The sequence below is a fragment of the Meriones unguiculatus genome, chromosome 9 (genome assembly GCF_030254825.1).
Source record: "Meriones unguiculatus strain TT.TT164.6M chromosome 9, Bangor_MerUng_6.1, whole genome shotgun sequence".
Classification (NCBI taxonomy): Eukaryota; Metazoa; Chordata; class Mammalia; order Rodentia; family Muridae; genus Meriones; species Meriones unguiculatus.
Window position 1 is genome coordinate 67111927 of NC_083357.1, and position 15829 is coordinate 67127755.

Genomic DNA, 15829 nt, shown 5'->3' on the forward strand with positions numbered 1-15829 from the left:
AGCCTGGTCCAGGACAGCCAAGGCTATACAGAGAAACCCTGCCTCAAAAACAAAACAAAACAAAACAAAAAAAACAAATAACAAAAAAGGTTTCATTGTTTATTAACCTTTGCTCACATGTTCAAATGTTTTCCTAGTTATTTCCTTTTTTTAATGTTATTACATTTTCATTTATTAATTTGTTCACAATACATCCAATCGTAGTCCCCTCCCACCTCTCCTCCCGGTCCCACCTTTTTTTCCTCTCCCTAATTATTTCCTTTTTAATTTTGCTCAACTGGTATTGGTACCATAATATTCTTTTTTTCTTATATACTTATTCTCATGTGTATTTGTGTGTACTTGTATGAGTTTACGTGTTCTATGTGCTTGCAGCGGCCCATGGAGGGTACTGTAGTCCCTGGAAGTGGGGCTGCAAGCAGTTCTGAGCTGGCATGTGGGGGCTGGGAATCAAACACGGGTCTTCTGCAAGAGCAGCCGCTGCTTGGATCACTGAGCCATCTTTCCAGCTCCTGGTGACACGATTTTCAAACAGAGGTTAAACACAATTTCCCCTCAAGTTTCTTCTTTTCCTAGAATGATTCGAAAAACTCTCCTCAGGCCAGGCATGTGGACACACACCTGTAACCTCAGCACTCGAAGCAGAAAGCGTGAGAATCTCCACAAGTCAAGGCTAGCCTAGACTACACAGTAAGTTCTAGGCCAACCACGGCTACGGAAGGAGTGACGAAAGGAAAGGAACAGAATAAACAACAGCAAAGAACTTTGTACTACACAAATTAGAGATATGTACATTTGAATTTCTTGAATTTAAAATTTTTAATCTCAAGGCCAGGCTTTGGTGGCACACGCCTTTAGTCCCAGTGCTTGGGAGGCAGCAGCAGGTGTATCTCTGTGAATTTGAAGCCAGCATGGTCTACAGAACTAGTTCTAGGGCAGCCAGGGCTACACGGAGAAACCCTACCTCAAAAAAAAAAAAAAAAAAAATCAAACCACAAACAAACACACACACCTAGCCATACCCTTTAATCTCTAATCCACCTAGAATTTCGTTTGGCCTAAAAGAATCTAATTTTGTTTTTCTAAATAATTAGCTGATTGCCCCAATATTGTTAAAGCAATATTATTACCTATTATTTCTTTATGCTAAAGCACATTGCTATACATTCCTTTCTAAAGCTAAATGTGGAGTTCAGGAACCCTGAGATTCAAGGACCTGGGGACCAAATTCAAGTCATTAAGATTAATAATCTCTGAAGCACATTTTCACAATGAGCCAATGTTAGGCCTGACCCCCTTCCCTGAACTCACTATGTAAAAGAGGCTGGCCTCAAACCCTTCAAGATCTACCTGCCTCTGGGATTTACACGCTGTCCTCAAGTTTATTCTGAGATAGGATCTTGCTTGCTGATTAAGACCCTAGATTCGATCCCTGGTACCACGCCAAATAAACAGATAGCAAATCACAACTTATCAAAACCAAGCAATCTAAGTATACAACAGAAAGGATCGTTGAAATGAAGGCAATCCGTGTAACGACATGTACACAACGGGGAGGAGTTACAGGGGGCTCTGGGCCAGCAAGATGGCTCTGTAGGCTAAAGCGCTTCTGACATAAGCCTGGCGACCTGAGTTGAATTCCTGGAGCCCACATAAATGGGTAAATGGGGGGACAAAAATGTTCTCCAACCCCCCCCATAGGTGACATGGCAAATGTACCCACAATCATGCACACACATAAAATAATGCTAAGTAGAAATAAGAATTAAGAGTGCTCTAAGTCACACAGATCTCAGCCTGGACCCTACAGTATCAGCTTCAAGGATCTAAGTCAAGATACAAGCCAATGGGACTTACAGAGAACAGCAAAGGTTGAAACAGTCCCTCCGTCAGAGTAGCTAGAAACAGTGAGATACAGAATATAATACATAAAGTACCAGCTACACAGAAACCATACCGTGTTAGTTGTCTAGAGACAGAATGACAAGAGAAATAAAGAAGAAATAATGAAATAATTAAAATATAAATGCATACATACATAAAGAAAGAAAAAAAAAGAAGGAAAGCAAGTAAAGCAATGAAGACTGCTCACAGCTAGAGCACTCAGGTGAGCCCTCAGCCCCGGCCCTGAACTTCTTACAGGACTCAGGGGTCCTCTGCACTACAGTGCTACAGAGCCTCTGATCCGGAATGTCAGATCAGTCTGAGAGAACCTGGGATCTGCAACACCAAGGAGGCAGGGAACTACCTAGGGTTGGGCTTTGAGCCAGAGAGCGACCAGGCTGGCTTTCTGACTCAGAGCTGAACAGGAGTATCCTCCTCCCCGCTCTTTTTCATAGTTCCAAGAGCCAGATTTTCCAAAGGCTGTCTTGTCTTCTCCCTGCATCCTAAGCCGAACGGTACCTCAGGATGCAATCTGAGTAGGAGATGGGGCCTCAGTTCATGAAGTCAGGCAAGGATCTCAACAGGAAAGCATCCTGGTATCTGGATGAGCCCTAAATCCAATGACTCTTGTCTTTGTCAAAGAAAAGAAAGATGGGGACAAACATACATGGAATTAAGGAAGGTGGTATGAGGCCCGAAACAGAGGCTGGCGTAATGTAAACTACAAGCTAGGAAGTACCAAAAGCCCCACCCCAACCCACCATGAACACTTCCCACCTCCCCAGTCACAAAACAGGGGTTATTTTAAGTACTTACCTGCGTTGCACTAAAACACCCGACTGTTCTCATAGACAACATCACAAACTTCCATTTCCTAGAACTATGAGTGGCAAGTTCTGATCACAAGTGGCAGATCTGAGCTGAGCAGGTCTCTGAGCTCCTCACTGCTCTGGGTGAACTTCCATTAGCCCGTCCGACTGACAATACTAAGTACATTCAAGATAGTAGTCCTGACTACGGCTGTTGTTGAGTGGTTTCACCCAGGTGGCCATTCTGGCTTCTTAACATCAGGATGCAGTATGTTCTATGAGTTAAAATGACACTGAAGCTACAAAGTTAACAGGACCATTGCTTGGGACAGATGCAAGACCAGGCAACTGTCATATGCCTACAAAGTCAGAGATGGGGACACTGAGGCAGGAAGATCACTGAGATTGAGACCAGCCTGGGTTAAACAGAGACCCCCCCCATCTCAGACAGATGAGGACTGGGCATGACATGGATCAGCAGGCAGGAGCACTTGTTCCGAGCCTGATGACCTGGGTTGCCTGCAAGGGAAGGGGAGAACTGGTTCTAGCCAGTTGTGCTCAGACATCTGTGCAAGTGTGTGTAAGCACATACAATCAGTCAATCAATGCATAAAGAAAAAAGTTAAAGACAGATGTAGCAGTTGCTTACTCTCTTTACTGCTAAGCCTTCTTTTTTCTGAGTTCTAACTCAAAAGTATGAATATAGATAAGATATATATTTATATATATATATTATCTTTGGATATCAGCCAAAGCCCTCAGCAGACTTTGCCTGGATACTCAGGCTGTTTTTTGTTGTTGTTATTGTTTTCTGAAGATACTCCCTATACTCTTTCCACAGCCACTTACAAATCTCCATGGCTGAAATGTCAAAGATGTGAGTTTCTTCCTCTTCTTCATCCACTTCCTTCCAGTAAGGGTCAGCTTTTCAGCTCATCTGCCCTATTTTTCTCTCAAACTCTAATAAAATTTTAAAGTACTTGAACTTTAAAATAGATAGATAGATAGATAGATAGATAGATAGATAGATAGATAGATAGATAGATGAAGGCAGATTCAAGTGACAGGAAGCAGAGTACAGAGGTGTGAGGGTAGATTGAGAGGCATGATGTCAACGGCATTCACTGTATCCCAATGCCATCATAGGCACAAACATCCATGTTAGCCAGGGACCCTCGCCTCTACCTCTGTACTCTATCATCAAGAAGTTCAGTGAAGGTCAGGCATTGCTGGCTCATGCCTTTAATCCCAGGACTCAGGAGGCAGAGGCAGGTAGATTACTGTGAGTTTGAGGCCCGCCAGGTCTGGAGATTGAGTTTCAGGACAGCCAAGGCTACACAGAGAAACCCTGTCTCAAAAAGAAGAAGAAGAAGAAGAAGAAGAAGAAGAAGAAGAAGAAGAAGAAGAAGAAGAAGAAGAAGAAGAAGAAGAAGAAGAAGAAGAAGAAGAAGAAGAAGAAACTCAGTGAAGTCAAATCTCCACTATACTCATTCGTATGAGTTAAGTATGTGATTAGACCAATGTCAGGACAACAAGAGCGTAAGCAGCAATAACATAAAGCCAAGTGAGAGTTTTCTGCTGTTGAAGAAGGAAGTTCTAAGTAACAGAGGAAGGACTTAAAAATGAAATGAATTGATGGTGTCAGCTAAGAGGTATTTGAAGGGCTCTAGCAGGCCTGAGCATGGCAAACATGGCACCAACAGGTTTTGCCCTTTACCCTTCTCCCCCTTGCTAAACAGATTACATTCCTAAGCCTACTCACCAAAGTCTATTCCCTTATTTGGCCACTTCCTCTCCTGAGGCTGACTACAAGGTCCAGCTATCAAAGTATTGAAGTTCAGTAATCAAAAGCCCCCTTTTTGTTACCCTAATTAACATGCCTAATTAGAATTAACCAAAAAAAAAAAAGTAAAAAAAAAAAAAAAAAAAAAGAATTAACCAACTCATCCCACCACAGGGTTTCCCCTTTCCCTTTATAAACTGCCATTGACCATTTGCCTATGGGCTATGTCTGTCTCCTATCCAAAGGCAGTCCTTTGTCCCTCTCGGACAAATATCCCTTCCTCTCCCTTGTTCCTTTACCCTTCTCCCTCGTCCTCTGTCTTTACCTCTTATTGTCCCTTTGTCCCTCTGGGACAAATAAATCTCCTTTGTGCTAAGAACTTGGCTTTGGAGTGTCCTGTGACGATTCCAGTCCGTTCAGTATTAATATAGACAATATTAGTAGAGACATGGATTAAAATATAAATAGAGAAGCTGGGACAGGACGTAGCTCATTTTGTAGAGCGCTTGCCCCGCATGCATAAAGCTCAGGGCTGATAGGCTGGGCATGGTGATGCTCACTTTTAATCCCAGCACTGGGGAGGCAGAGGCAGGCAGATCTTTGTGAATTCAAAGCCATCCTGGTCTATAGCATAAGTTCCAGGACAGCCAAGGCTACACAGAGAAACCCTGTTGTCTCCTCCCACCCCCCCCAAAAAAAAAAGAGCCCAGGGCTGATTACACACCTGTAATCCCAGCACAATCAGAAATTCAAGGTCATCCTCAATTACACGGCAAGTTAAGGCCAGCCTTGGCCACAATGAGACCTTGCTCACGGGTTTTCTAGGTACACACAACATACACAGAGGTACATACATCACCACACATCCCCAGCTTTGTCTACTGAAAGGGTAACAGCGCACCTCAAAAACAGACCTTAATCTCTCTACCAGGCTCACTGGAGAAGTGGTTGATTCCAGGGCTGATGAGGGAAGTGATAATATGAACGAGGATTATCTTGTGACATTTAAAAAGTGATTGCTGGGGGAGGGCTTATGCACAGAGCACAAAAGATGACAAGGAAGCCCTTGAAATGGTCATTCATTGATGGGGCAGGAATAGATGCAGCTCATTCTGGACAGCACTTGCCTCACACATGTGAGGCCCTTGGTTCAACTGACCATACCACAAAAGGCAGAAGGTAACGGCAAGGGTGAGTCATAAGTAATGACCATGAGATCCTGAACCATAGAATAAAAGCTAACACAAGGGTAGGATCAGTTTCTCCTTTCAGCACAATCCTGACTAACAAATGCAGCAGGAAAGAGGAAAACAGAACCCGGTAACCGCTCTGCAAACAAGATCCACGGACGGCTATAACAATTAGAGGCTGACAGTACGAGAGAAGCAGGATTGGTCATCCCCCAAGCACTGCCTGCAGTGACAAAGGGAAAGGCAGTAACTTCACTAGTGAGGAGTTGCAGCACACACCAGATTAACCAAGGAAATCAGTAAATACCATAGGTAGGGGCAGCTTCCTGCCAGTCTGAACTCTGCAACAAGAGCTGGCTCTGTGTGGAAATGGTACCAGTATGTGTCCCGGGCATCAGCCTGGGATGACCACAGAGGAGAAACCACTTTTCCTACGAAGATCTGAGCTGGCTCCATGCCACCTCTCCTCTGTCCTCCCTGGGTGGTAAAAGAGAACCCAGGTACCTGATGTTTCCTACACTGGGGCCAGACTCATAGTAACTCACTGGAGGACAAACAAGATAACTCAGCAAGTACAAATACAAGCCTGGGGCTGGAGAGATGGCTCAGAGGTTAAGAGCACGGGCTGTTCTTCCAAAGGTCCTGAGTTCAATTCCCAGCAACCACATGGTGGTTCACAACCATCTATGATAAGATCTGGTGCCCTCTTCTGGCCTGCAGGCACATATGCAGGAAGGATATTGTATATTTAGTAAATAAAACAAATCTTTAAAAAAATAAAAACACTAGCCCGCAAGCCTAACATCCTAAGTTCAATTCCAGAAGCCCCATGAAGAGATTCGGATACCACGGTGGGTGTCTGATGGCATTCACCTGTATGCCTAGCATTCCTGCGGTGAGATGGAAGGCCCAGACAGGGGAGTCTGGCAGAAGATTGCAGGGCAGAATTCAGCAAGAAAAGACCCTGCCTGCATGGACAGAAAGAGAGAACAACCTTGAAGTTGTCTTCTGACCTCCACACAAGCTGTGGTGCACAGCTCTCTCTCTCTCTCTCTCTCTCTCTCTCTCTCTCTCACACACACACACACACACACACACACACACACACACACGCACGCACGCATGCACAACGAATGCTTATTATGATCCTCTAAAGGGTAACATCAGCATTCTTGGACCACATTCTTGCTCAAAATGCAGGACGACACCCTAGAAAAAAAGACCAGGGAACCTATGTCAGAGACGGGAGGAGACCCTATGGAGAAACTCAGTGTGGGGTGGGCAGCATCGGAGCCTGAACACAGAAAAAGAGTATTCGTGTGGGCACTGTGACATTAAAAAAATTACAGCTTAAAATACTATGCCAATATTTGATTTCCTGGTCTTGGTAAATGGACCCTGGGATAAGGAAATCTATTTCTACAACTCTTTAGTACATCTAAGGTCAATATTATAAGTTTATACTAACTGCTGGGTGTGGTGGCTCACCTGTAATCCCAGCACTTAGGAGGACCACGGTAAGTTAAGTTCAAAGCCAGTGCAGGCTACAGGTGAGTCCCAGGCATGAGATGAGGCCCTGTCTCAGAAGGAAAAGAAAAGGCCTATACCTCCAGCTTCAGGGAATCAGATGCCCTCCTCCGGCCTCCACCTGCTCCTGTACAAGCACACACACATATTTCATAAAAAGATCTTCAAAATAAGTAAATAAAATGAAGCATAATGGAAAAACGATATGCAATAAGCCTACATGGGGGGGCACACAACCATCCATAACTCCAGTTGCAGGGGAACCCTACGCCCTCTTCTGGCCGCTGTGAGCACTGCACAAAAGTGGTGCACAGGCATACATGCAGGAAAAACATTCATACACAGAAAATGAAAAATTTAATGCATGAAAATGAATAACCTCCACAAGTTACAAAAGTAAAAATAAAGAATTTCAAATTTAAATTAAGGATTCTAAATACAGTTTGTAAATGTCACTTTTTAATGAATGCTAACCAAATGGTTGCATCCTACCATTTTGAGTAGGAATTCCTCTTCACGTAACTTACTCTACATGCTTAGGGAGTGCCACTTGTGTCCAAAGTTATTCATTGCAGCCCCATGTGTAATGGAAAAGTGATGACTACCCAGGGTTAACTGAGGTGGGGGAACAGGGTTTATTTATTTATTTATTGACTGTTCTGATCTCTGAACTACGTGATTATACATGGAGCCTAATAAAAATAATTTCACAAAGATAACAAAAAGGGCTGGAAATACAGCCCACTGGCAGAACATTGCCCAGTCCTGGGTTCTGTCCCCAGCACCACAAACCAGGGAAAACAAGAGATCATGTGTGATATGTAGGTGTGATTTTCACAGACAATTTCCAAGTCTAATCAGAGAACTAACCCCAAAAGACTCATGATGTTGTTCAAGGCAAAGTGTTAGCCTAGCACAATGGGAGAAGGGGAAAACTAAATGAGTGCAAACACATGCAGGTTTGTATATAAAAAAACATTTATTTGTGTCCTGTCTGTACAAAAGCACAAGTCAGAGGACAACTTTCGGGAGTTGGTCCTCTCCTTCCACCACGTCGGTCCTGGGGATCCAGCACGGATGTTGAGCCTGACAGTGAGCACACTCATCCACTGAGCCATCCCATAGCACCCCAACCACCACCCCCCTTTTGAAAGTTACACATTCAAGTTTTTTAGGAGAAAATAAAGCCCTGAAATTTCTACTGGACTGGCGGGATGACTCAATAGCTCATCCTCTGGTCTCCACCTGTGCACAAGGCACATGGCCCACAGACATTCACATGCACACAAAGTAAATGAATCATGAATCGTGCAATTTAAAAACAAAACAACAAAAAAACCCTTGCAGTATCAAGGGATGAAACCCAGGACCTTGTACACACTAGGCAATTGCCTTACCACTGAGCAACACTCCCACCTCCCGTGTCTTCTTTATAAAATAATAAAATACCCTCACTCCTCAATTCACACCTTTTTTTTTCCAAATTCAAGTGGTTTTTTTTTTTTTTAAGATTTATTTACTTTATGTATATAAATGCTCTGTTTTCACACACACACCAGAAGAGGAACTCAGATTCCATTACAGATGGTAATGAGCCACCATGTGATTGCTGGAAATTGAACCCAGGACCTCTGGAAGAGCAGTCAGTGCTCTTAACCGCTGAGCCATCTCTCCAGCCCCAATTCACAACTTTTAACGGATGTCTTTATAATAATATTGGGTCCCTGAGAGACGCTCTAGCTGTCAACCATGATAAATTTAGGAGCATCACTCCATTCCAAACTCTGGGCTCCCTGGGCCTGTTCTGACAGAAAGTTAGAGGGCCAGAGGAACTGGATGTCATGGCTAACCATAGGGGCTTCCCTAACAGGTGAATTCCACAGCAGACAGGCCTTCTGTCCTGATATAAATTAGAAGGCCCAGTAGGGGGCTCTGCTTCCCCAGCTGGTCTGAGCCCAACCAACGGCCCTCTCTGGAGACTCCATGGCAGTTGGGGTTTAGAGTCCTTCTGATGGGCAAGCATGAGGCCCTGGCTGGCAACAGTCCTGAGTTCACAGACTCTGGACTTCTTATCTCTTGGCATTCTAACAGCTGCCAGCCTGAAAGTCATAGAAGGGCCACTGTAGGCTCTAAGGGGTGTGTGTGTGTGTGTGTGTGTGTGTGTGTGTGTGTGTGTGTTTGTGTGTATGTGTGTGTAGCGCAGAGGGAGGTGGGGTTGGGGGGAGAAAGCATGACCCTTTCCTCTTTCTGTTCTCACTTTGAACCCTCAGTTTCCTCCAAAGACTGCAGGTGTCTTCTCCAGACCCTGCGGCAAAAGCTGGAACCTCCTCCCTTGGTCCACCCAATATGCTAAGCAATTACTGACAGACCCCCTTCTCAGTCCTTTTCAGCCAAGGAAAACACAACACTATCAGTAAATTCACATGGGGGATGGAGGCAGAACACGTCTTTGGTGTTCCCCAACAAGTCCCTGCCACTAGCAAGTGATAGGACTTGGGGTGCACCAATTAACCTCTCTGGATCCAGTATCTTTTGTTTTAAAAGACACTCCATCCAGATAACAAGGCCACCTGTGTTTCCGCAAAATGGCAGGTGTTACTTTCTCCAGGCATTAAATGGAACAGAGAGAATGCATCTGGTGTGGTTGTGGGGGTGGGGGAGAGAAGAGGGAGCACATGCAATCTATTCCACCCCACTAGAAATTAGCTTTGGGGTGCAAGGAAGGAAAGAGGAAGGAGGTAGGAAGTCTTTGAAACCAGGACCCATCCTGTGATTGACAAGTTTCCTATACAAACAAGGGTGAGGGTGGAGGGGAGATGGGGTCCTTACTGGATATCATTAAGCCCTGAGGAGGAGCAATCTCTGAAGAAAAGAACTTCTCGACTCAAGGCAGAAAACACCCATCTTCCCCATGGATCTGTGAGCCATTCCCTGGCGGGCCACAGAAAAGCAGTCTCCCCAGGAGGACAAGGGACACTTTATACCCAGCTAAGAAGGACACAAACCACCTTATGTCTGGCTTCTGACCATCCTTACAAACCAACCTACTTTGAGCTGCTGAGACTCTAAACCACTCAGTCTGACCCACAAAAATGGTGGTACTACTGGGGCGTCAGCCACATTCCAGACGTGACCACAAGGTTCCACACCAGTCTGTGAGAAAAGACTCACTGTTAGAGCTTAATGGGGCTGAAATTTGGACAGAGAATCTAGCTCCAAAGAGAATCTAGCTCCAAAGCCCTGAGTACTCTGCCCCTGTGTCTCAACTCTGACAGAGCTCCCTTCTTGAACCCACTCCAACCACTGAGGAGACCTCTTGTGTTGCTACTTAATTCCTCCCGACCCAGTGTCTTGCCTGAAAAGCAGAGCAGCCTTGTGCCTGCACCAACCACAGCGGCCATTGAAGGGTGCAAAGCAAACAGAGTACGTGGGACCTGGGCCTTCTGCATCAACGGTGGGTTTGAACACAGCTCTGGCTCTCCAGAAACCTGTAATTCTCCTCCTGCCTAAATGAAAGACCAATTACATGGCCTCCCTTATTCCTGAAGTTGGTTGGTTGCTTAGGCAGTTTCTGCGTTCTTTATTCCTTGTTAGCCTCTGCACTGTCCTGGTGAACAGCAAAGTCAGGTATAGCCGCAAGAAGTTCTCTGCCATGGTCCTTCCAGAAGAACCCATATCCTGAGTCAATTCAGTGCCTCTGGTCACACAAAAAGGGCCTACTCTCCACCCCCTGACTTTGTACCACTGGCAAAGAGCTCAACTGAGTCACCAGTAGAAAAGGGACAACACGGCTGTTAACTCTAGTTGTTGAAAGTTGTGATTCTGGACATTCCCCTGGCTGCTTGACCAAGGAGGCATGTTGAAACCCTTCAGTGTTTAAGGTTTGTTTTAATTGGTAAGGATGACAGAACTGTACATATTTCGGATAAACAATTCAGGCTGGCCTCAATACTAACCTGAACCATCCCCAAGGTCGCTGACCAGATTGGGAGCAGGAGCTAAACAGAGACCACGGTGGTCACTCTGAGGCCAGTTTCCATCATCCCGTAAAATCAACACTCCCCCCCTCCCCCCAAAGTACTGTCTATCTCAATGACAAGGGGCTAGCTGGGTAAAAAGGGCTAATGCTACAACTCCAAATCCAGGTTACTTCAGCAAGAGGTGTTCCGCCAAAGTTGCTCCTGCCACAGGAAAGTACTCTGCCCTCCCTCACCAAACCAAACTCAGAGTCCTCTTGAACACACAGGCCACGTAACTAATTGGACCGGCTGATCGGTTTGGAATCTAGGCCCGGGAGGCACACGATTCTTAAAGCCGAACCCACAACCCAGAGAGGCAAGCTTCCTGGTTAGATTCTACCTCAGGATTACAAGGTGAATCTGGATGGTCCAGATTCGAGAGGGAGCAGGTGGAAACCAGACCACCTAATTTGGTCAGTACCAACTGAAAAAGAGTCATCACTGCCGTTATCCAAGTGGGAACTCAACGTAGTGCCTCCTTTGCGGTTCTCCACTCCAGCCTAACCCAACCAGAAGAATCGGGCATCACTCTTCAGCTGGAGGGTGGCCTGGCGGGAAGGGGGCGAGGGCGCAGGGAGGACACACAGGTTCCTAGAACTCCAGATCCAGACCCGAGAGCCCCGTTCTGACGGCCGCCACTGCAGAATATCTCATCTGCCCATCTAACTCCGCTTCCTCCGCGCTCTGTGGCTCCGGGCTCTAGAAAGCTCATCTCAGCCTTTCCCCGCAGCTACCGACCTCCCCGGCGCCCTTTTCTAGCTCACACATCCCGGGCCCTCCAGCTGAAGGGACAGCGCTGTGACCTCCTTCTCCTCGCCACCGTGGCACGGCGATCAGGTGCCACCAGGACCGGGTCCAAGGAGTGCTCGGCCTCCCGAAGGACTCCGGGTCCTCGGTCCTCCGCGTGCCGGTGTCCCCAACCCCCACCCGGCGTCCCCTAGCCCGGAGGCGCACGCTTTCCCATCCTGTGTGCGCCCGCTCTGTCCTCACCTGACGTCCTCTACAGCCGGCAGTCGGGCTCACGCAGCTTCACTATCCAGGCCCCAGGGCAGCCGGCGACACAGCTACTGAGTAGATGCGTCCCCGCCGACAGCTACGCGCCCCCTCTCTGCGTCCGGCCCCCACCGCGTGCGCATGCCCGGCCATATACCCCGCGCGTCACCGCAGGGCCCGCCCCCGCCTGCAGCCCCGCCCCACTCCCCCGGGCCTGCCACGTGGGGCCGCCAGCAAGCCGCGTCCACTTAACGTGGCCAACCTGGTCCTCCAGCGTTGTCCATCCCTGACTCTCATCCTAGCTCCCTCAGTCTCATCCACTCTTCCTCTTGAATTCCATCCTTGACTCACCGAGGCCCGGCAGGCTCAGCTAGTTCTGGAAATCTCCCATCTGTCCTTCTGTGCCCTTTGTGGGAAACTCACAGCCTGGCCTCCATCCTGTTATTCTTGACGGAGAATGCCCCTGTCTTGGTAGGTATATGTCTTTTTAACACTACTGATGAACCTAAGAGGCTTCTCTGTTTTCCCCAATTCTAAAATGTTCTCTAAGCAGGATGGGGCGTCCCATAGACTGCGCTTCTTTTGCATGCCCCAGCCAACCAAAAAAACCAAATGTCTTGTGATGATTCAAACAAAAGATTATGTCCACTTTTCATAGGTTCGCACGACATTCCTAAGGTAAAACCTTAGGTTTTGTTTGAAGACTGTCTGAGGAGGGAGTCTCTTCCGCTGTAGGAAGGGCCTATTGTGCTGGAAATCGAGCCTCGGATATGCAAATTTCTTGAGAAAAATAAACCACCCACTAAACTCTTATTGTTCTATTCAGCTGGATATTATTAGAATTGTTTCCTCTATAGCCTAGCCAGCTGTCACCTGGGGCTGGGAGACCAGTGGAAGGATTTCAAATGTCACTGGAGCCAGTTAGTTGCCGGCTTCTGTTGTGGCACAGGGAAGGTGCCCAGCTGGCTGTGGGTACCTCAAGTGTTGGGGAAAAGTTCCCTCGAGAAGGAAGTGATAGGAAAGGAACTTAATGTCCCTAGAACAGGTGGCAGGAAAGACTCAGTGCCCAGTAGCAGCTTGCTCTTCAGGGCTGGGTAGAGAAGGGAGGAGGCACACAAAATGTGTGTGTGTGTGTGTGTGTGTGTGTGTGTGTGTGTGTGTGTGTTGGGGGAAGGGGGTAACAGGCAGTCAGGGTGGTGCAGACCTATAATCTTAACTATTCTGAAGGCAGGAGGATATCAAGTTCAAGGCCAGCTGGGGCAATTTAGTGAGACTCTCAAGAGGTAAAAGGAGGACTGGGAACATGTTGATCCAATGCATGCCTAGGCCTGCTTGAAGCCACAGGTTCAAGCCCAGTAAAACCAGGTCTGGCAATGCACAACTGTAATTCAGCACTTGAGAAGTGGTGACAGAAGGATCACAAGTTTAAATCACTCTCGGGCCCATAATGAGTTTGAGACCATCCATGCCTGAGCTAGCTGAGACCCTATCTAAATTAATTCATGTTTTGCCTAGCATATACAGGGTTCTAAGTTTAAAAGATACTAAAGCACTGAAACCAGTGAGATTCTTCTGGTCACTTTGTGTTTTTCTAAAATTCAATTATCTTCACTCTGTAATTACAGTGTTCCAATGGGTGAGGGGAAGAGCTGTCTGTGATAGTCCTCTCATTTACTTTCTGAGTGATTTCGGGGTAATGATAACTCTTGCAGAATTTCCTCCAGAGCCCCTTCAACTCTGTAATAACACTGACTATTTGCCTTGGTTAAACTTACAATGTTTTTCAGACATTATGTCATCTACTTCGGACTCCAAAGTACAATGGGCTGTGACGAAAGGTCAATCCCCCATCAGACTTTTCCTCGAAAGAGTATATAAAAAGAATGAGAAGCCCACCTAGAGATAAGGTGTCTGGTACTTCAAACACACAGGGCTCTGAAGAGGATGAAGCTCATAAATCTACATCCCACAGGATTCCAGGCAGGGTGTTGGTACTATAACTGGAAGCAGTCATCAAAGACTGCTCAGAGTGGGGAGCAGGGTATGATGGCCCATGTCTGTGATGCCAGCACTTGGGCGGTGAAGTAAGAGGATCAAGGGTTCGAAGCTAGTTCAGCTCCATAGTGAGTGTGAGGTTAACCTTGGTTACAAGAGACCCTGTCTCGAAACAAACAAACAAACAAACAAGCAAACAAAAATACTAGTGGGAAAGAGAGGAGTGACGGGAGACTCCACCACAGGACCTATCTGTGTGGCATTGTCGCCTGTTTGTGAAACTGTCAAAGTCCACAGGGGCAACTGGAGTTGATAAGCTATCTCAAACTGATAAGCTATACACAAGAGGAATATAATTAATCATTAACATGGTTCAGAATCAAAAGGTCCTAAGTCTCTCCATCTGCTCCCATCATCATATTAGATGAAGGACCTAGCTTGTCCATGACAGTGGTGTTCGCCACACACACTGACAGTTTGGAGCCTGGGTCTCCCTCTCATCCCCTTGCTACTTGTCTTGCTCTCAGTAAGCTTCTTGGTTGTTCTGGAGTACATCTGATCTGCTCTTTCAGACTTTTTGGAAACCCGTATTTTTAAAAGAAAGCAATTATTACTTGCTGTCTCACAACCCTCTATAACTCCCGTTCCGGGGCGATATGACCCCCTCTTCCGGTCTCTGTGGGCATTGATTGCACATACCTGGTGCGCTTCCAGGCAAGTTATTCTATATGGAAAAAATAAAATAACATAGTGCCATAACTTCGGTATAAATAATATAGCAGGCAACTTTTTCATAAAATATGGACTAAAAGTATAGTTCCTTTTGTAGAACATTTGCCTAGTATGCTTGAGGCTTTGGGGTTCAGCTTCCAGGACCAAAACACAAAGGGTCAGGCATGTTGTCCTATGCCTTTCATCCCAGTACTTAGCAGGCAAGAACATTCAGATCTCTGTGACTTCAAGACTAGTGAGTGACAAACCCACTAAACTTGATTTTGTGACCATTATTGGCTTATAATCTTCAGAATTAATATGGCTTATGGAACTAGGATTTTTCCCTAAAAAGGATTTCATTTCTAATACTAGCTTTTTAAAATTACATGTATCTGTTTATTGTGTGTATTTGTACACAGTCAGGCACTCTAACGTGTGGAAGTCAGAGGACGACTTGCAGGGAGTTGGTTCTCTCCTTCCAATACGTGGTCTCAGGGATTGAACTCTGGCTGTCAGGCTTGGCAGCAGTGCCTTTACTCTCTGAGCCTTCTTGCTGAGATCCAAAGTATCTTATTGCTATCCTTAACCTTAGACCTTAATCTGCCTTGATTATAAGAGGTTCCAATCTGTATCTGGACCCCTAATGTAGCAGTTTGCACATAACAGATTCTCTATAAATATTTGTTGGATTGGCCAGCAGTTCTCTCAAAAGTCGGTGTTGGGCAATATTTAAGAGAACTGAAATGCAAGAAACTGACACGGTCATGACGCCTGCCAACATACGTAGACAGATTTCCCGTAGGAGAAGTGAGGGGACCAGCCCTGCAGGGGAAGCCAAAGAAATCAGACAGCCATCCTGTAGTGTGGAAGGGTGGGGCTGAAGACTCAGAAAGCCACAGCTTCTGAGTCAACTGT

At 46.2% G+C, this 15829-nt stretch overlaps 1 protein-coding gene across 4 annotated transcripts in view; it reads right to left on the bottom strand.

Annotated features, from left to right (window-relative positions):
• Slc39a14 (solute carrier family 39 member 14) overlaps positions 1-12345 on the bottom strand; it is a 44929-nt gene extending 32584 nt beyond the window's left edge. For 2 of the 4 annotated variants that reach the window (XM_060391403.1, XM_021642395.2), the window contains exon 1: positions 12203-12323. The gene's annotated coding sequence lies outside the window, so the exon portion shown is untranslated. Of the gene's footprint in view, positions 1-7154; positions 7178-12202 lie in introns of those variants that run through there. The other 2 variants (XM_060391404.1, XM_060391409.1) reach the window with 2 other exon arrangements.
• Between the last annotated feature and the right edge of the window lie 3484 nt (positions 12346-15829).